The 22,679-nt window shown below is 34.7% G+C and overlaps 1 pseudogene; it reads left to right on the plus strand.

Annotated features, from left to right (window-relative positions):
• The first annotated feature begins 20,175 nt into the window (after positions 1–20,175).
• LOC111729387 lies at positions 20,176–20,294 on the plus strand (annotated as a pseudogene).
• Positions 20,295–22,679: the final 2,385 nt, after the last annotated feature.

Here is a 22,679-nt window from a genome sequence, read left to right on the forward strand (position 1 = left end):
TAAGTTAAATCTTTGTAGAAAATTTGTTCCATGAGAATCTTCAACTCCACATACACTAAAATTTATATTTCAAAATAATTGATCAGAAATTTATTCCACTGTCACATTAGGATATTAATGTCACATTAATATTATTTAAAATAATGTGTGATCTTGCATTTTGCCAAGTGTGACTGACATTACTTTCAATTATATCAATTGAAAATGAAGTTTCTAAAAATATAAATTTTGATGACCTAATAAATTAACTTGCAGAAATCTGAGCCAGAAAATCTTATGATCAATTAAGGTATAACATTAACCAAGTATTATTATTTATTGTATTAAAATTATAACATCAAAAATATTATTTTTTTAATTTGTAAAATATGTTGTTACTCCGGTATCATTACTATCTTAAATACCTTTTATAAGTAATAAAAGCATTTTTTAAAGAAAAATCTTTATATTTTATTTCTTTTAATGGCACTTTTCCTCTGTTTTTTGAAAAAGGGGCTCCACAGTTTTATTTTCATACTGAACCCTACCAATTATGTAGACATCCTGAAGGTAGGATTAAACCAAAGAATTAGACTTCTCATAATGTAATTGTAATTTTCCACATCATCTCAGAACTATGGGAGTAATTTTTCTTTTAAAAAGAGGTGGAGCAGCCATCACAGTGTCTCAAAAGTTACATCATAACAGTGATTAGACACCTACTCTGCTTATAAATAATTCTGTTCCTGGTGACCTTATTCATGTCTATGGCTTAAAAAAACACAAATTAACATTTAAAATATGGAAGAATAATTATCAACATAATTATATTGTTTTTTGCAGATATTATCACATTTAATTATACAATTCAACAAAGTATTTACTCATTGTCACCACATCAAAGGGAATTGAAATATAAATGAAAAATACTTAAAAGGACAGAGAGATCAGGATTTAGCATGTCACGTGGCCTGGATATGAGGAACCACGGAGCTTCCGTTTAAGCTTTTTCTTAACTTTCAAGTAGCAGCAAATAAACTAGGTAACAGGACCACCAGAGAAACAATTATTCTGTGTCAGTTATTTCTTGCTACTACAAATTTGAAACTCATTATCTACCATAACATCAAAAAAGGATCGATAATGGTTCTTTGTCCTTTCTTATGCTGGATCCTACACATCTCAGTGCTTAATTTAAAGTTCCATCACAGTAACCATATTAGTTTGATACATTTAAAGCTCTTTCTGTTTTTAATATTTCCATTTTCATTTTAATGTTATTCATCTGTACGTGACATGAAGCTTTGATGTATATAAAGGAACTAATTTCTTCATTATCTGATCACAGTGGTTGGATGAGGTGAGCCAAACTAGGCCAATTAAATCTTTACCATGAGTATGAAATTTGAGAAATTTTTAAAAATCTGAAGAGCAGAACTGGAATGAGGTATTGTTCCATGTGGCTGTTCACAAAAACAAAGAGGGACATACCATGTTAAATAATAATGGATTTTATTTGCAAAGAATCTCTTTAAAAAAAAAAAAGTCACATGATTCTCTATATAGAAAACTCTAAAGACTCCACCAAAAACCTATTAGAAACAATAAAAAATGCAGTTAAGTTGCAGGATACAAAAATCAATGTACAAAAATCCATAGCATTCCTATATACTAACAATAAATTTTCAGGAAAAAAAGTGAAAAAAAAAACCAATTTCTTTTGTAATCACAACAAAGAGAATAAAATACCTAGGAGTAAACCTAATGAAGCATGTGAGGCATCTATACACTGAAAACTAAAAGACATTATTAAAAGAAATTGAAGAAGACACAAAGAAATGGAAAGATATTCCAAGTTCACGGGTTGGAAAAATCAACATATTTAAAATGACTTTATTACCCAAAGCAATATACAGATTTAATGCAATATACAGATTTTAAAAATCTCAATGGCTTTTTTTAAAGAAGTAGAACCAAAAATCATCAGATTTGTATGGAAACACAGAAGACCCAGACTAGCCAAAGCAATCCTGAGAAAAAAGAACAAGGATGTAGATATCACTCTGCTTGACATTAAATTATACTACAAAGCAACAATAATAGAAACAGCATGGTACTGGCAGAAAAACAGACACACAGACCAATGGAACAGAATTAAGAGTCCAGAAACAAAGGAGCCAAAAACATACAATGGAGTATGGAAAGCCTCTTCAATAAATGGTGCTGGGAAAATTGGAAAGCCACAGGCAAAAGAATGAAACTAGGCTGTTATCTGTCACCATACACCAAAATTACCTCAAAATGGATCAAAGATCTGAATATAAGACCTGAAACAATGAATTGCATAGAAGGAAACATGGGTACCAAACTCACGGACCTTGGATTTAGAGAGAATTTTATGAATTTGACCTCAAAGGCAAGAGAAGTAAAAGCAAAAATAAACGAATGGGACTATATCAAACTAAAAAGCTTCTGCACAACAAAAGAAACCAACAAGACAAAGAAGCAACCATCTGAATGGGAGGAGATATTTGCAAACAACGTCTCCAATAAGGGCCTAATATCCAAAAGATTCAAAGAACTCATACAACTCAACAACAAAACAATATTGGAATCCTTGAGGGATATCTCTTTCAAATGCCTGCGCACTCCTCCATCTAGAAAAGAACAGTGTATTGCCTGTTGCTTACATTTATTCCCAAATCAAAAGGAGATTCATAGCACTAAGAGACCCTGTATTTACCCAAATGAAATGCAAAAAGAATTAATATTCTGAAAAATTCTTTGTATTAACCATGTCTTTTTATTTTCTGTTTTTGAATGATTTATATATAATATGGGGCCTTGCTGACTCTGGAGGGATTGCCTCTCCCAGAGCTAACCAATTCCTAGAGAAGGTAAACAAGTTGCACACCAATCAAATGCAAACCAACTGATCCGGAGCCCACACACCCTACCACAGCCTCCACTGGCTCTCCAGCTCAGGGCAACTACTTCTCTGTCCCAATCAACCCAGGGTCAGCTTACCCAACAGCTAGGGATAGCCCTGTGCTCCAAAGCCCACTGAAATTATTCAAACTAGCCAATCCTAAACCAGTTTACGCTGCCTTGTCTGTTTCTTTTTGCAGAAACCACAATAAAGACTCTTGCCCACATCTGCCCCCTGCTCCCTCTGCCTCTTGACCTACCTGATGTGCCCTTTCCTCTTGCAATCTGTGAGCATAAACTTTCTTTTTCATGGCAGTCATCTCCATTATTTAGGCCTTTCCATACCTAAATAATAATAAAACCTGTATTTTAAAATATTCTGAAAACTTCAGCTATAACTTTTTCTTTACCTAATAAGAAGGTATTAAATTTGAAAGACATATAAATAATCTAGTTCAACCTATGCCAGTAATAAGTTTAATAATATGCTCCGTGGCAGCCATTAGCAATTATATATTCATCAGTCATGACATGCTTTCCTGCTGAATCCAAATGTGACCTCATGACCCTCTCATTGGAGCACTCCAGGCAGCTTCTATCAGTCAGAGAGATCGGACTTAAAGATGAAACCTATTTACCACCCAGGGATTGGCTCAGCTAGTAGAAAGTGCCCGGACTGGATGCAGGTTTTCTGACCCCTTCTTCGGTGCCCTTTATGATGCTGTCAGTGCCATCATCTCCTTCCCCTCTCTCACAGAGAAGAGCAGGTGGTAGGGAAGAAAAAGCCAATGAAGAAAAATAGACTTTAACTGTTATTTCTCTTTAGATTCAATGGTATGTGAGATTTAAAATTTTAATATCTAAATACATAATTATATACAATGAGCATACACTACATTTAAAATTAGAAAAAAAAATAAAACAAAACAATCTATTTGTTATATACTGTGAAGATTTAATAATTGCCTGGTCCTGTGTTCTAACTACTAAAAAGCATTAGGTATAATACTTGAAAGTTTTTCTCAGTTCAACGAGAATTTATTAAATGTCTACAAAATGTAAAGCACTTATACAAGTTTGCTAAGGGTCTTGCCTAATACTCTTCAAACTTTATTGCTTAGAGAAAATGTAATAGCCAACCAACAGGAATTCAACTTCCAAACATTTATGAAGCTTAGCTAATACAACTTAATTTGTGCTTTTTGTCTTTATTTCTGTATTCTGTACATTTTTTCAAGATCTTGGCTTACTCTTTTTATTTACATTTTAGCTAATCTGGAATTTTAAATTGTTTATATTTCAATCTTCATTTATTTCAGAACTACCTCTAATTCTTTGTGAGATCAGGCAGGAAATGACTAAATGAAAGAATAAATCATTACAAAACTTGAAAAGGAATCTTTATGCAAATTTACATTTCAATTTATATGTGTTACATATTAATTTTCCATTCTTTTTTGATGCCCAGAGTGTCTGTACTACCCAGCCTTTGCAGGATGCTAATTCGAATGTAACTATTATTTCAAATAACTTCAGCGAAAATGCCTCTAGCCTGTAAAAGAAGATTTATAATTTTTGAAGTACTAACCAACACAAAAACTTTGAGAAACTCTCCTTGTCAGCTAAATGTGTGGGCCATTCATAGTGACAATAATGCTAAAAATATAGATTTTGACAGTTTATTAATTATATATTTATTAATTTTTAATTATTAATATTAATTGGGATAAATTCATTCTCTTTTTCTTTATTCTCTTCTTATTATAAATGTGGCCCCTTTGGCCAATATATCAGTGATTGTTGTCTATAAACTAAAACAAAACCAAAAGCTTCATTACCTTTTCTAATTAAAGAAAAAAATCCATTTAAATAGTGTCATTTTTCCTCAGACTCCAGTCATGCTGTTCAAAGATCATTCCTCAGTACCACCCTCCTGGCTAGAAAAGCACACTGTTAATTGAATGCTTTGTGTCATTGGGCAAATAGAATTTGACTTTGTGTTGCAAGATAAAGGGGAAGATATTGCATAAAACAGCATCATTCCCTGTGTTACTGAAAATTGCTCCAATTGATCAAGATGTTTCCCAGACATTCTACAGATGTTGGCCATGTATGCTGTTGGCATCTGCAGGGGTACAGATAAGGCAGGGGCCACTGATGCCTTAGCTTTTGCTGCTGACTGAGTGATTCTTTGTTCTATCGGGACAGTGACCTTATTCTAGGGAATAAATCCAGAGGGCAATTCTCTTTTCATCATACTTTGATAGTCAATCATTTCCTTCCTCTTGAAACTTCCTTTAAGTGGCTCTCAAGGCTCTTGAGATGTGAGTCCAGCACTTAGCAACTGCATGCTCCTACATAGCCCTTTGCAGTTTCCTTCTCTTGGCCTCAAGAACTGAACTCCATTCTACATGGAGTTCATCTCCTTCTCTATCTATACACTCTCCTTAGGTGATCTTGCCCAGTCCTATGAGTTTGGTTTAGATAGCATCTATATAATGATGACTCTCATATTTCCTACCCCTTACCTCTCTCCTGAGCTCCAGGCCAGCATAACCAACTATCTGTTTAATAATTTTGCTTGAATTTCCAATATGCATCTCAATCCCAACATGTCCACTGTACATATTCTGCTGAGTCTCATTCTGTGTTTCAGGAGTCCTCCTCCACATATAAGGCAGAGCCATTTTCCACTATAGAAGCTAAAAATCCTGCTTTGCCAGTCTACTTTGCTACTAGAGTACAAGCATATGACATAGGCTCTGCCAATCAGATCTACTTTTCCCAGACTTTGAATCAGCAGCTAATGATATCTAGAAGTAAGGTCCACAAGGAGTCCATTCTAGTAACAGATGTGGCAGCAGCAGTGGCCACAGCTGGTCAGAAATCTAAAGTGAGCAGTGGCAGCAGTATTAGAAGCAACAGCCAGTTCTAGGTCATGATAAGATGGGCAGTGGAAGTTGCAATGTCTACCTAGACCAGGAGGTGATATCTTCATTAAACCAATTTCTTAGCATGATTTAGGATTTTGTTTCTGGCTTTGTAGCCTCTAAACCTTGCTTCCTCATCCTCCTAAGAACTGATTCTAAGAACTACCTAATATTTGTTTAATAAATTGTTTTTCTTAAATCAGCCATAGTTAAGTATATGTTGCTTGCATCTAAAAATCCTAACTTATAAAATATTTAAAACAAGACTTGGGGCAATTTATCCTCAAATAACAACTTCCTTTCCACTAATATTTGTGAGAAATTTAAAATAGTTTCAAGAAACAAGTCTAGTGACCAGTTGTAAAGTAATGCAGTATGTACTTAAGTGCTGATTGTCATACTAATCCTAAAATATAAAAAAATCTAAGCTTGGTAGTAAATTAGTATGATTATGATAAACTTTGAACAATGAATTCATTATAGGTTTCTATCAAATAAAAAACTCCTGTTATACTAAAATTATATGATTTAATAACATTTTATTTATAAGCAGTTATTCATGAGTATGACTCTAGCCAGGAGCAAGGCACATCTCTATAGGTTCTGCATCAACATGAGTGAGGATAAGATCTTGGCTGGTTGTGGTGAGGATTCAAAATTGCCTTGTAGTAAATTCTACAAAGATGTTAAGGCGTAGGTCAGAATGGTCTAGAGCAGGTCATATTTGCAAAAAGCTTATTCCATAATTGCTTTTGTGTTGGCGCAAACTTACTTCTCAGGATGTGAGATCTGAACTGAATGTGATATTGGGAGCCTGATAATAACTTCTTCCTCAGAATTATACCGACTCATTGTCTATGTCCCAGTAAGGCAGGGCATTCTGGTGAGTCCTTTGTAGGGTTCCAGGGAGGACCTCCAGCTGCAGGATTCCCAGATGGGTGAGGTATGAGGTCCGGCTCCAGTATATCATACCTCCACTCCCACTCCACCCCTATCTCCTGGCATTGAATGTACATCCCTCCAGCTTCTGCTTCTACAGTCTCCTTACTAACAAGTCACCCTCTGGTGTTGGGGCAGGGATGGTGCAGGGGACAGGGTACCAGCAAGGTAGCTCCAGCCCAGCCTTCTTCAGCAGTGACCACTTTACTTGTTATAAACCACCAATCCTACAACACCAAATAATAGGAGTGCAGTCTGCCCCTCTTGGTTTGGGAGAGAGGGTAACAGCACCTCCTCTACCATATAAGAGGTGCCCTTGCACTATGCACCTCACGCACTCACCAGGCTGCCACCTTGACCTCAAGGCTCTCTTCCTCCTTCCCAGCCTCTGCTCATATGGGCTGGAGTGAAGTGGAGTCATTGGTTGCCAATGCCTAGGAAGCCCTGGGGGTGTATATATCACTTTCTAGTTGGAGAAACTCTCTTCAGGATGTAAAGTAGCTAGCATCTTTCCTCTGTGGCAATGGGCCTAGGGCCATCTCTAGAGCAACAAAAAAGTCCCATTCATCAGCCTGTACACAATTATTTCACTAAAGTGCACCAGGCACAAGTTCACTCCATTCTGCTCTGTGGCAAATTTCCCTTTTGGCAAGGGAATCTAAAGTCATCATGGGTGGTTTTCAGTGGTAGAATTTATTCCTTTATTTTATTTTTAATTTTTCCATGACAGTGACTTCTGTTGGGTTGAGGTGACTTTTCTAGTTAAAATGTATTCTTGGTGATTCACTCAATAACTATTTGTGAAGAATCTACTATGTGCTAGGCACATTGCCACACTGAGACACAGCTGTGAGCCAAAAAAGACAACATCCTTCTCCTAAAAAAACCTATGGTCTAGTAGGTGAGAAAATAAAATAAAAGAAGCACACAAATATGGGTAAAATTCAACCTCAAGAAAACAATTGGAAGAAAAGAATATAATTGGAAGGATCAAGGAGGTCAGGAAGGGCCTTCTTAGGCAATTCAGGTATCTGTGTTTCCCCCATGATGTTAGCTAGAGTCAAATGCTAGAAATGAATAGATTGTTAGCCTAAACACTAGGTAAAGGACTCATTATGCACACTCAGTGTTAAAACAGAATTGAATCTCTTCATTCGTGCTAATATTCCTATTAGCATACCCTCTTAATCACTATGTTAGGGGACCAGCACCATTCCTTTCCACCTCCCTCTCCCCCTTCTTCCATGTGTATACAGCATTCCATTGTATACGCTGGTCACTGGTAATCACCCACCATCGCTTCCCTACACACACTCCTAATTCTCATCTCCCCACTAAAGCTTTACTTTTTATGATTCCAGTTATTAAGAAGATGTTACAAAGTGAATGACCATCACCAATTGCATTTTTCACCATTTGCATTTTAAGAAGATATGTAATATTGACACTTAGAAAGTATGAAAATGTGAAATGATGAACTGTACACTGCAGATGAGAGCACACTGAACATTAGGAACCTTCTAAGAATTTCATATTCTACAGGTGGCTGGCTTTGGTAAGTGGTGTTGATAGCTGATACTAAATTGGGGAACATGGGTTTGGGAACAAATTATACCATGTTGTTTGAGAATATCTGTGAAATTCACAGAAAACATTTAAAACAAAATTTTTAGGAAGTTCTTCTTTTCCATAAGAATTCATTCCTAAAACACAAAACTCAAGGCAAACATCACTGTGAAATTCTCCATGATTACTTCAGACACAAATCCAGATAAGATTACATCATTGCATAATTATAATATAAGAAACATGAGCTTTTCTGGGCTCTAAATAAAGTCTGGGTAGCAACTTGGTAAAATAAAAACAAACAAAAAAAAAACAAAAAGAAAACAGGCACATGATATGTTACTAATCTTCCTCTGAGACTTAAGGAAATACACACCCCAAAATGTCATACAGTAAGAACTTTAAAATTGTTTATACCACATTAGGAAAAAAAACTTATGCTATAATTAACTAGCATGTTTTTCCTTTCAATTCGGTAACCATCATATCGATTTGGCAAAACATGAAACAACTTAAATCAAATGGAAGTTATTTGACTTCCATGTTTTAGCTACAGAACTATATTTTTTTCCACTCTTAAATTATTGTTCTTAAAAAAAAAATAATTTACGTTATGATAATTCTCTCAAAGAACATTTGTTAGTAGATCAAAAAAAATCAAAACATCTCACTTTTTTCTATTTGTTAACACAATATAGTATTAAATTTTAATGGCAGAAAAATTAATAATATAGTTTTTATCTGTTACTTTACAATTTACAAAGAAATTTTAATGTAATTTTATCCTTATCAGTTTACATATTCATGGTGTAAAAAATTAAATAGTTCCACAAAGTTGATGAAAAACAGTAATCCAATAGCTTCATGTGCTTCTCTCCCAATTTTTATTTCCAAAGGACGAATTTTTAATTTATTTTTCTGTTTCTTTTAGTATTTATAGCCATATATCTATTTTTGTTAATACTGCTATTTTAAAATTGTTTCCAGTTTTATGTATCTATCAACTTCTAACTTCTTATTCTGGAATGTTGAGAATATGGTTCCAGTACACGTATACTGCACCTCCCCGCAACACACACACATACCCTTACCCATCTCCTCCTTTCTCATAATATATTATTGTCTCATCTTTTGATTAGATCAATAGTTAGTAAATATGTTCTTTTGACCATGAAACATTTTTCATTGCTGAGCCATATAGTATAGCATGATTATATTTCCTTTCTTGTACAATTTTTGTTTTCCTGGTATTTGTTTTACCATTTGTTTCATTTTCTATGTATCTTATATTAACTTACTCTAAACTGTCTTCTAGAAATGTAAATCTTCTCTCAATGTGATTTTCAAAGATGTTACGTATTCTACCAATTTTATCTCCTTGGAGACAGCCATTTTGGAGCCTCTCCCTCTTTTTCTGTCTCACACAGCTGCTGACTGTGCTGGCTTCCCCATTTCTTAGATCCTGTGTAGTATTCCTCTTTCTTTGTTTATTCTTTTGTTTTGATAAAGTATCTTTTCCAGGAGCTGCCTAAGCACGTGTATATAGAAGATAAATTTTTGAGAACTTGCAAATCTAAAAATGTTTAATTCTGACGCACCCAGCTAGCTCAGTCAGTAGAGCATGAGACTTTTAAAAATGTTTGATTATACCTTCACATTTATTAGATAGTTCCACTAAGTGAAGAATTCTGGATCAGAAATAATTTATCTTCAGAAATACGAAGAACCTGCCCCACTGTTGTCTGGCTTCCTGTGTTTCTGTTAAGAAGCCTGAGGCCATCCCCATTCCTGATCCTTTGTATGTGACAGTTTTCTTTCTGAAAGCCTTTAAGATCTCTTTGCCCCGAGTGCTTTCAAGTTTCATGATGACGAACTTTGATTTAGGTATTTTCTCATCATTTGTGCTAGGAACACAGTGGGACCCTCCATATGTAATGTCAGGTCCTTCCATTCTGAAAATTTTTGAGTTTTTTTCTTTGGTGATTTCTTCACCTCTAGTCTCTTTCTCCAGTCTTTCTTAAACTCTTGTTTTATGGATGTTGAATTGAACCTCCAATTTTCTTATCTGTTCTCTCTCATTTTATATCTCTTTTCATTTTTATTCTACTTTCTGAAAGATTTCAACCTTTCTATTAAGATTTTTATTTTCTATGATCATATTTTAAGTGTCCAAGAGTTCTTGAAAATTTTTCTTTTTTTATTCATCTATTCTTGTTTCATGGATATATTTTTTTTCCTATCTCTCTGTAGATTTTAATGAACTGGGATTTTGTTTCTTTTTTTCTTTTAACTTTTCTTCTTCTTAGTTTCTGTTTTCTCTAAATTCTAGCTTACACTGGGATTTTGTCTCCGTCCTTGATGTTAGAGGGTTTGCTCAAATGCATGAGAATCATGGACTCTTCATTCATATTTAAGAGGGGGACATTCTAACCCAACTCAAAGCTGTGTATGCATGGGCAGGAATTGTCAACTGGTGGGCTTTACTGTAGAGTGATCTGGCTGAGGTTATTCTTGGGGACGCTCCGATCATCAGCATCTTTAGGCTTTTCTTTGGGGCTTTTTATATTTCCAAGGGGAAAAAAACACATATCCAGTGTTCTACATGGAGGCTCTAAGCTTTCTTGCTGCTGATCTTGGAGCCAAGTGGCTATTGAGTTTCTTCCTTTGATATGTGGACTTGCACTTACTACTCTTATTTTCAGTGTGGTACCCTCACTCCCTCTGGTTCACTTTTATTCAGAAAGTAAACAAAGTCTTCTGCAGTAGTGGGAGAGAAACAATTGACCAGAATAGTGGAAGGTAATAGCAAAGGAGATATGGAGTATCTAACTGCTTCTTAAACAAACTTTCAAACAATCCTCCTGTTTTACCCTTATTTTTCAGAAATTCTTGGTGTTTTAAAATTTAGGTTTTATTATTATTCAGATCAGCAGACAACTTCCATGAAAAAATAGTTCGTTATTCACAGTTCCCAAAAGGAAGAGGCATGCCACACCACACAGAGCTACAAGGAGAAGCACCAGGGTAGGGTGGTCAGAGGCAGAGGGAGTAAGGGAGAAGTGTGGGGAAGAGCCTTTATAGTGGTTTCATAAGAAAAATGGGAGAGGCTAGGTAAGCAGCTTGAGGCTGGCTATTTTAAACAATTTCAACAGGCTCTAGGGCACAGGATCTGACCCTAAGGGACTGATACCTGGCCCTGGTATGATTAGGGCAGCAGAATATTGGCCCAGAATATAAGAGCCTGATAGAAGGTGGGGAAGGGGGTAGGGATGGTGCTCTGGACTGGTTAGTTTGCATAGGAAATGTGCAATGAAGGGGAATCTTCACTATCACTAGGAATTGGCTAGCACTGAGAGGTGTAGTGTTCTTGCCATTACTAAAGCCTCAGATGTCAAAATATCAGAACAAAAAGGTGTGCTTAATACAGTTGGTACTGCTAATTTCTGAGCCTCTGGGAGGTCTGTGGTACAAGGTGGTTCACTTCTGGGGTTCCTTCACTGCCTGTTTATGGTTCTGCTTTCTTGGATACAGCATGATTGTGACAAGTGAGGATTTATTACCCATCCATCTACTCTCCAGCTTCCAAAATCTTTTTCTATTGTCCTCATCCTCATTTATTCTCTTTGAATATGAGACATTTATGCCTTTTTACAAATCCTTTAAGGTCATTTTAGGGGAGTTATACAGGTAGCAAAGGTGAATGCTTGTGTTCAATCCACCATCTTTAACAGGTAGTCACAAAGTAAGTATAAATACTATTTCTTCTTACTTTAAGGGAATGGAAATATTTAACCAACCTACTCTATCCAACTCCATTCCTGCCTGAAACAGGATGTACATAGTGTCATATAACCTATCTTAAAATAATTGAAAGGCTATTATATGGAAGAAAGAATAAAATTATCCTGAGCTCCTCCAGAGACCAAAGTTAAGAATAATGAGTAGAAATTTTAGAGAAAGATTTTTCAGCTTAATAAAAGAAAAAATATTACAAGAGTCGAAAATTTTAATTTATTGCCTCATGAAATAAAGAGCTTTCCATCACGGAACACATGTATTCATTCACAAACCCCTATCAAGTGCCCAATAGAACCAACATAGCTTCCTCCCTGATCTCAAGCTGCTTGTGGTCTAATTAAATAGACACAAATGTCTGAGCCTAAAATTTCTGATCCCCAGGTCTTCCTATTACACTAACCATAGAATTTATACTTCTTTTTTGGAGCACTTAAAATTACTCTCTTAATGTCTCTCTTCTCTTCAGTTTCTGAGTTCCATAGGCACACGAACTGTGTCTTTATCGATCACCACTTTACCACTTAAATCTAATAGCATGGTGTCTAATACATTGTAGGTGCTCTGAAGCAAACCAAAATTTGCACAGCAGATTAAAAAGTAGTATGATATAAATACAATCATGGCACTAGAAAAGAATTCTAAAAGAAATAGAATTAAGTGAAGACACTTAATTCAGCCTGGGATGATAATGGAGGACTTCCTGTGGGTGGTGATATTTAAACAAATTCCTAATGAACATAAACGAATCAATAAGGCAAGGAAGAAGGGGAAGAGAATTCTAGGAAGGAAACAGCATGATTAGAGTCTCAGAGACGTAAAATAACATGATATAATCTGGGAACTACAACTTATTCAACATAGCGGGATAATGGAACACATTAAGGGATATATAGAGAGAAGACTAGAGGGCAAGACAAGGGCAAGGTCACACTAAAGAGTTTGACAATAATATGGCAATGAAGAGTTAGCAAAGGAGATCTAAAGTAACTGCCGCAAGCTCTTAAGCAGAAGATCTTACAATTTAACTTAGAAAGATTATATGGCAGCAATGTGTAGGATGAATGAGAGGTAATGACTACAGGAATGGAGACCAGTTGGGAATGTGGAAGGTAGAATAAAACATTAGAACATGAACACAATTCAGCCAAGTTCTTTGCCACTTTATAACAAGGATTGCCTTTCCTCTAGTTTCCAATAATATGTTCTTTATTTTTATCTGAGATCTCACCTGAACAGCCTGTACTGTACATGTTTCTATCAACATTCTTTGTTGAATTACTTAGATGTTCTTTAAGAAGATGGAGGCTTTCTCTAGAGCCTAGAGAAAGTCTATCTTTCTCTAGATAGACTGGGTGGCTTATAAATGACAAAAACTTTATTTCTCACAGTTCTAGAGACTGAGAAGTCCAAGATCAAGGCATCAGCAGATATGGTGTCTGGTGAGAGCCCACTTCTTGGTTTATGGACGTCATTTTCTCTCAGTGTCCTCACATGACACAAAGGGCAAGTGAGCTCTCTGGGGTCTCTTTTATAATCTCATTCATGAGGGTTCTGCTCTCATGACACAATCACCTACAAAGGCCCCACTTTCTAATAATATCACATTGGAGGTTAGGATTTTAATACATGAAATTAGGAAGAGACACAACATTCAATCTACAGTACCCGGCATCTATAATTGGTCAAAGACGGAATTCACCATATCTCTTGTCATGCTGTTTCCAGTTATTATTTAAAAAATTATTTTTCATTACAAACTACAGACTTTTTCACTGTTATTGCCTTAACTTAACCCACCATTAGCCGATACTCATTATGTCATCATCAACCTGTGCATTATGATCTGGTTCAGGATGACAATTTAGCTCACTTCCTTATGTGTGAACCAATGGCACTAACTTAGCTCATGTGTCAATAGATGGACTCTGCAGATTACTTTGTCACAGTTTAAAATTGTATATTTTTAAACATTTAGACAAATAAAATATAGTTTTGATAAGAGAAAATAAATTCTTCGAAGGTTATAACCATGATTAGTTTAAAAAACATTGTTACTACTTAGTGTTTGGTATATAGAAGGCACTCAATAACGATATGATAAATGAATAGACTTTTCATGTCAGAAAATCAACATAAAAGGCCCAAGACGGCAAACTGCGGGTATGTTCTAAAAATGGTAATAATCAAAATACCAGATACATGGAAGCATGTAGTGAGAAGGTGAGCTAGAGTGAAACTTTGGGGAGTTCTGAATGCTAAGCTTAGCCATTTGGATTTTATGGAAAGCCATTAAAGTTTGTTTATAATCAGATATCTGCTTAAGAAAGACAATTCTGAAATTTCCCATTTCAGAGGGGTGATTTTCATCCTCCCAAATGCCATTGAAATGACCAATGTAATTTAAAATTAGGAATGATTCTGTTTTAGAGATAAAAAAAGAGAAGGTAGAGGCAAGAGCAATTTCTTCAAAATGAAGTGCAAAGAAGACAAGATAGGAAAGTGGTGGGGGTGGGGTGGGATGAGCAGCCTGCAACTCAATAAATGAAAAAGAAAAAAACCCGCTTGGGATATAATGGTGTTGAGTATAGAACTCAAATCTCCACACTGTGAGCGGATGATGTAGAGCTGCAGGAGGCTCCGCCAGAAGAATAGCAGCTCATCAAGCCTGCCCTTGGAAAGTGGAGCAGAAAGGAAATTGATGTAGAGGATTTTTAGAAAAAGAATTGGTACTTGTTGCTGGGGTGAGTGTGGGAAGGTGGGGCAGGGGTGGTGATAAGAACAAACCTTGAGAAACAACCAATTACCACGTCAGCAAATGTCTCTGAGATAGCTTCCTCCCTACCTCAAACGAGATATCAATACTCTAAATCTTGCAAAATTACCATAGAAAATATAACTTTTACTTCTTTTTCTTTGAGACCAAAAGATTTGCCCAAGGACCCAGATAATCTCCAACATAACTCATCTCAAATCCCAATACTAGACGAATATAGATACTCTCTGTTAGAATGAACAAACAAAAAAGTTAACAAATTTCAAAAAGTTTACACACACACGCACACTTGAGTAAATAAAGTGGTACTACTGTGATGCTCCTTAATAGGAAGATTCAAAATAACAAAGATGATAATTTGCCCCAACATAATCTCAAACATTTATGCAATCACACAAAAAAATCCTTGTATGAAGAATTTCACCAGAATTTCCTTTACTTACTCTCCAAAGTCCAGGACCTTTCCTCAGGAAAGGAGTTATAAGCAAATCCTACTTATCTTCCTTTGATTTGGTTCCATATATATTATTGGAGAGAAGTTCCTCAAAATTCATGACATGGCATTTTTCTTCATCTCCCAATACTAATGCAAGTTTTTTAACAATCAATTGCTATGTAACCAACATACAACCCCAATATTTCGTAACTTAAAATGATAATCCTTTATTTGCTTGTGTTTTTGCAATTTGAGCAGCGTTCAATGGGGCAGCTCATTTCTGCTCCGCATGACACTAATGAGGTTTGTTTAATTGTGCCCGGAAGATCCGTTTCCAAGATGGCTTCAGGTTGGTGCTGGCTGTCACATGTGAGCTCAGTGTGGCCTGTTTGCTAGAGGCCTTTAATTTTTACCACATGAGCCTTTCCTTTGGACCCTTTAAGTTTCCTCACAGCGTGGCTAGTGGGTTTCAGACGGAGGAAGCAAAAGGCTGGGCAGAGAGATCCCAAGAGGTAGCTTCTCTGCATTCAACTGGACAAAGCAGTTACAGGCCCAAATCAGATTCAGGAGGGGGAGACATAAGATCCCCCTCCTGATGGAAGAAGCTGCATGCATGTACAGGAAGGGGCAGAATTATTTGGGAGCCACCTTTGGAGACAATTTACTTATTTAGGTTGTTTCTCAATTTTACATTCCATTGGCCATTTGGGTCAGTTTTAATAAAGGATATATAAATGTTAGTGCGAAAGTCATCACCTGTCTTCGAAGTAGTCTCAAAGACTTGTTAATTAAATTATAACTCTTAGTATAAAAGTGGTGTTTCCCAAAAAAGAAACACATATTATTTCTCTAAGTTTCTGTTGAGGTATAATTTACATACAGTGAAGCATGCACATCTTAAGTGTATAATTCAATGATTTTTGACAAATGCGCATACCCATCTCAAGACATAGAATAAGTCTTTCACCTAAGAACATCTCTTGTGCCTTTTCCCTGTCAGTGCATGTTCCCAAAAGCAACCACTGTTCTGATTTTCATCATATTGGATTAGATTTGCCTACTGAGGAACTTACATATAAATGAAATTATACAATACCTACTCTTTTGTGTCAGACTTCATTTGTTCAGCATAAAGTTTTTGAGATTCACTCATGTTGTTTTTTGTTAATAATTTGTTCCTTTTAATTATGAGTAGAATTTCATTTTGTGAATATACAACAATTTGTATAACTATACATCTGCTGGTGAAAATTTTGATCATTTCCAGTTTGGTGTTAGTACAAATAAAGCTGCTATGAACATTCTCATACAACTCTTCTCATACACATAAGATTTTATTTCTCTTGGGTAAATACCTAGAAGTGAATTGCTGGGTCATAGAGATAATATCTCTTTAATTTTACTAAAAAAAAAAAATTGTTAGAGTTTTCCAAAGTAGTTGAACAAGAATTTCAGTTACCTGCATCCATGCAAATATTTGGTGTTGTCAGTCATTAATTTTAGCCATCCTAGAGATGTGTGATGGTATCTTATTGTTGTATTAATTTGCATTTCCCTGATGACTGATATTGAGCATTTTTTCATGCATTTATTGCCCATTCATATGCCTTTTCTAATGAGGTGTCCATTAAAGTATTTTGCCCATTTGGATTGTTTGTTTTTTATAAATGAGTTTTAGGCATTCTTTATGTATTATAAGTCCTTCATCAGATGTGATTATTATATTTTTCTCCCAGTCTGTGTCCTATATATTCATTTCCATAACCATGTCTTTTGATGAGTAGAAGTTTTAAGTTTTTATTATGCCCAATTTCCAATATTTTCTTTTAAATCAGTGCTTTTTGGCTCCTAAGAAGTAGTTCTTTACCTTAAGGTCATGAAGATATTCCCCTCTGTTTTCTTCTAGAAGTCTTGGAGCTTTAACTTTTGCATTTACATTAATAACCCATCACAGATTACTTTTTGAGTATAGTGTGATGTAAGTTCTGACTTTTTTTTTATATATAACTTAGATATCCAGTTATTCTAGCACTTTTTATCTTTTCTCCATTGAATTGTTTTGGAGTCTTTGCTAAAAATCAATTGACCATATTTGTGCGGGTCTTTTTCTGGATTCTATTCTGTTTCAATGACCTATGTGTCTTGTTTATTTAGCTTTACTGAAAGTCTTATAATCAGAGAATCTTGGTTCTTCAACTGTGTTCTTTTTCAAAATTGTTTTGGCTATCTTAGATTCTTTGCATAACTTTTAGATCAGCTTGAAATTTTCAACAAAAAATGCCTGCTGAGATTTCGATTAGAATTGCATTGACTCTATAGATCAATTTGGAGAGAACTGACAATAAAACAATATTGAGTGTTCCAATCATGTAGCTAATATATCTCTCCATTTCTTTAAATCTTCTTTAATTTTTATTAGCATAAAGTATCACAAATTTTCATTTTAAATGTTTGTTTATAACCTACTCTAATCAGTGTAATTTATAATCTGTGTAAGCACCATAATAGAAAATTTCAAGATGGTATGATTTTTTATTTCTCACAATCTAATAGAGGAGAAAAGTAACCTCATTACCGTTTTAGAAGTAAAAAATATTGAATAAAATTTTTTAATTAGAGGAGATGAGATGACATTTAGTAATAGCACAAAGATAGAATATGATTAGTTATAGAGGAATTACACACAGTACAATATAAAAACCAAGAAGAAAGCACATTCAGCTTTTGATGCCTCTCAACCAATTAAAAATAATGAAAACATATTTAAGTGAATCTGACATTTAAAAGTTTGAAAAATGGAATTCTAAGAAATTGTAAGAAATTGGGAAAATAAAAAAATTTTATGACAATTTTGCATCCAAGTTGTCATTCAGCATGAATAACAATCTACTTTTTTATTTAATATTTTTATTTACAGAGATTCCTCAATTTACTTCATTAGATGATTTTAGCATTTAATAATCAACATAACCAAGCTAAGTTTTTCAACTTTCATCTACTTTAATTAAAAATGGCTGGTAAGAAATCCCTTTGAATAAACCTTTTACAATATACTTGAAGGTGGTTAATTTATTTCTTTTTTCTTACTAAGTACATAATACCATTTCAAAGCTTTTCTTCAGATTTTTAAATTAATTTTTAAGATGAAATCATAAAACAAGAATACATTAAAAACATTATCTAATCAATCTATTAGGATACTTCATTCCCAATAATTTCAGATCAGAAATTAGACTTCCGACTGAAAACAATAAATAATTAGTCTCTATTATCTTAATTTAATTTTAAAACAAATACACTAAATCTGTAGGAAATCAATGATAATATTATGTTAGAACATTTACACACTGAAAATATTCACAGCAGTAGTAATTCCCCCATAAGATATAACTGCATATGTAAAACAGTATCAAATCCACTAATAAATACTAGATTGTAAAGTGTAATGGAAATTAACAGATCTTATGTCTAGGCTATATGAATATATTAGCTCTAAAACGTGATAGAAAATGGCTTTACCACTAACTAGTATGTGACTTTGACAAATTTACTTTATTTCTCTAATTTTCATTTTCCTTCTTTATTAAAAAAAAAAAGGAGGGAATAATAATACCCCCCTTCAATAAGCTGTAAAGATTAAATTACTGTTTGCAAGGTATTTGGTATAAATACTACCATTAGAAAGTGGCAACTAATTTTATTCTTACAGCAATAATAACAATAGAAGTCATTATTGTAGAAAACTATTGGTTTCCTATTGTTGCTGTAATAATAACAACAAATTTAATGTTTTAAAACAACCAAAATATATTATCTTACCATTCTAGAGGTCAGTAGTCCGAAATAAATCTCACTGGGCTAAAATCGAGATTTCAGTAAGGCTAGTTCATTCTAGAGGGCTATACAAGAAGGAAAATATAACTTTACATTCCAATTTTTAAATTGTTTTTACCTTTTTACAAAATTTCAACATCTATCATTAAATTCTGTGAGTTTAGATACATTAGAGACCTTACACCAGCCAACCCTGCGCCCCGCCCTGGCCTAAGGAACCATTCGTCTGCGTTTTAATGAAATTGAGGCTATCCTTCAAGATAAAGAGAATTACCATTATATGGGTATGTATAGTATTTGACAGAGTATTATATACATATAATATATATATTTATACACAAAAAACACCCGGAAGAATACATAACACACTGTTAACAGATGTTATCCCTAGGAATAGGGCAGCAATCAAGCAAGGGTATATAAAGCTGATAGACATTTACTGTTTATTTTATTCCATTTTGCATAGAGTTGGAGTTTTTACCAGGTGCATGTTGTAGTATGAAATTACAATTATGAAAACTAGTCTAATGTTTAATATAGTACATAGTCTAAATAAAACCCAAGGATTAAATATGTTTAAGTGGGTATAGTTTCTGAATTTATATTATCTATATTAATGTGAGAATTATAAGATGAGACTTTAACATAAATTCTGGTCCCAGATCCATCCCTGGCTTTGGAAAAAACAAACAAAAAAGAAGATATCAAACTACTATACAGGGGCTGAGCACATGGAAGTCCCATAGAAAACACAGTCAGAGTGAAGATGAGTTCACATTCTTAAATTACAAATCATTGTAAACACACAATAGAATCTACAGATGTCAAATTATAATGTACATCTGAAAATTATATAATTGTATTAACCAATGTTACCCCAATAAACTTAATTTTTAGAAAAGTTAAAAAAAATTACAAATCACACAAGGACCTATGATGAGAGTCCTCAAATGAAGCAAAGATAGAGAATTAGAAATAATGGAACAATCCTAGTCTATGGCGATGCTACCCTGAACAAGCCTGATCCTGTCTGATCTTGGAAGCTAAGCAGGGTCAGGCCTGGTTAGTACTTGGATGGGAGACCACCTAAGAAGACCAGGTGCTGTAGGCGTAAAAATTAAAAAAAAATAAGGGATTGTAAACTGACATGGTCCTTGCAACCTGTGAGGTCAGGGTTGCCCACCTAAAAAATAAAATAATAATAATGGAACAATCCAAAAGGAACTAAATAATTCTGTTCAAAATATTATAACAATGCAAGAAAGATTTAAAAAGCATAATGAACAAAATAATTTGAGTACTGCTTTTAACAAAACAGTAAACATCTGGAGAATTTTTTAAAAGGTAGTCACTGTAATGATAAACTCAGTGAACAAATTTAAACTGTAGAATAAAAATAGTTGCAGAGCAAATCAGTCAACTGGAAGATAAGTCATCATACATAGTGAAGCCATAAATATAAAGATATGAAAAATATAATAGAGGTAAAGGGTCAACTTCTCTTAAAGGTGTTCAGAAGAAGAAAACAGAAAGAACAAGTTAGAGACAATATTTGAAGAGATAATGGCTGAGAATTTTTCAGAATTGAAGACATAATTGAAGTAGCACACCAAATATAGTAAGTAAAATGAAAACAATCCATACTCAGACACTACAGAAGACTGAAGATGAAGAAAAACTCTTAAAAACAACTATAGAAAAAAAGATATATCATTGGCAATGCCACTGGCATTTCTGAAGATGTGTTCATTTGGGAATATTTCCATGCATTCCATTGCCATAGTGGCTTTCAAATACTAGTACTACTACTATCCAGGACCCTCCTACACTACACAAAGTATCAGTATAACATTGTCCTGTGTATCTCATCGTTGAATCAATTTGCTATATATTCCTACAACCCTCCTCCCCCAACCCATTTCTTTTTGACCCATAGCATATCAAATTTTAAAATGCTTCAAGCATGAAATCTCAATTACTGATTAACATAAAAAGGATTATACTTGAGAGGAAAAAAAATTCTGTTGTGAGCATCATATATTTGATTGTTAGCTTAAGTAGAACATTTCCCCATCACTGTATGTGACTTAATAATTGCAAGTCCAGGGAATGGACAAACGAATGAGTTTAGATTCATTACTGGCCATCAAGAGAATTGGATTCTTATACCTATCAACCTGCAGGGCATGTGAACTTTATCTACTTAATCTGCATCTAAAAATGGGATTCATCATATATTCTCCTACTTATTTTGTGACAGCACTGAGAAGAATTTAAATTAAGGAGTGGATCACAAAATGATGATGGCAAATAAGTTTTTGAAAATGTATTAAATGCTAGAACTTTGGAGTGATGTATAAACAAGTGTTCTAATAGATGTACTAGGAAGAATGTCACACAGATGCACTCTTATGTACCATCAATGATGTCCTTAAAAATCAGAGTTGCCCAAATAGTCCAGCCCTTTCATAGAGATCTCTCAGTACAATACAACTATTTCAACAAAAGTATATGAGAAAGACTTGAGCAGTGAAGGAAAAAAATAGAAAGATCATTCTGTTCTAAGAATTTCTTTACTGATAAGTGCCCTTAATCCAGAAGTGTATATGATGATACCAACTAGCCCCATGAAACGAGAACAATCTGTGACAACCCAAAAAGGAATCTAGAATGAATTGACTATACCCTGACTCACACTGGCTAGGGGTTATAATATGTTCCATAGTGACTGTATCAGCAAAGGGGTGTGAAATTGTAATTTATGTTAAGAAATACATATTTTGTCTTTGTTCCCTGTTCCTTCATGAAACAGAGCTCCAAAAATCCTTGGAACTTCCTAAGTGATGAAAGCTGTAATGATGTTTTTGTTATGTTAATGAGGTGACTTTTGGAAAGTCTCTAAATCACCTAAGGATGGAAGTTGGTTGCCAAGGAACCAACCATGTGATTAAAGAGTTGGAACTTTCAGTCCTAGCCCCTGAACTGGGGAGGAGTGAAGGGGCTGAAGATTGAGTTCAATCACCAATGATTTAATCAATCATGTCTATGTAATAAAGCCTCCATAAAAACCCAAAAGGACCGGACAGGAGAGCTTCCTGGTTGGTGAACACATGGAGGTTCTGGGAGGGTGGCCTGCCCTGAGCGGGCAGAGAAGGTCTGAGTCCTCTCCCCTTGCCCTCCCTATGCATCTATTCCATTTGGTTGTTCCTGAGTTATATTCTTTTATTATAAACTTGTAATCTAGTAAGTAAAATATTTCTCTGAGTTCTGTGAGCCACTTAGCAAATTAATCAAACCCTAGGATTGGGTCCTGGGAACTTCCCATCTATAGTCAGTGGTCTGTCAGAAGCACAGGTGATCGATCACCTAGATTTGCAATTGGCATCTGAATTGGAGAGTGAAGTGGGGCAGACTTATGGGACTGAACCCTTAATCAGTAAAATCTGATGCTCTTTCCAGGTAGATAGTGTTAGAGTTGAGTTGAATCACAGGACAT

This window comes from Pteropus vampyrus, unplaced genomic scaffold (assembly GCF_000151845.1).
Source record: "Pteropus vampyrus isolate Shadow unplaced genomic scaffold, Pvam_2.0 Scaffold260, whole genome shotgun sequence".
In the NCBI taxonomy this organism is placed as follows: Eukaryota; Metazoa; Chordata; class Mammalia; order Chiroptera; family Pteropodidae; genus Pteropus; species Pteropus vampyrus.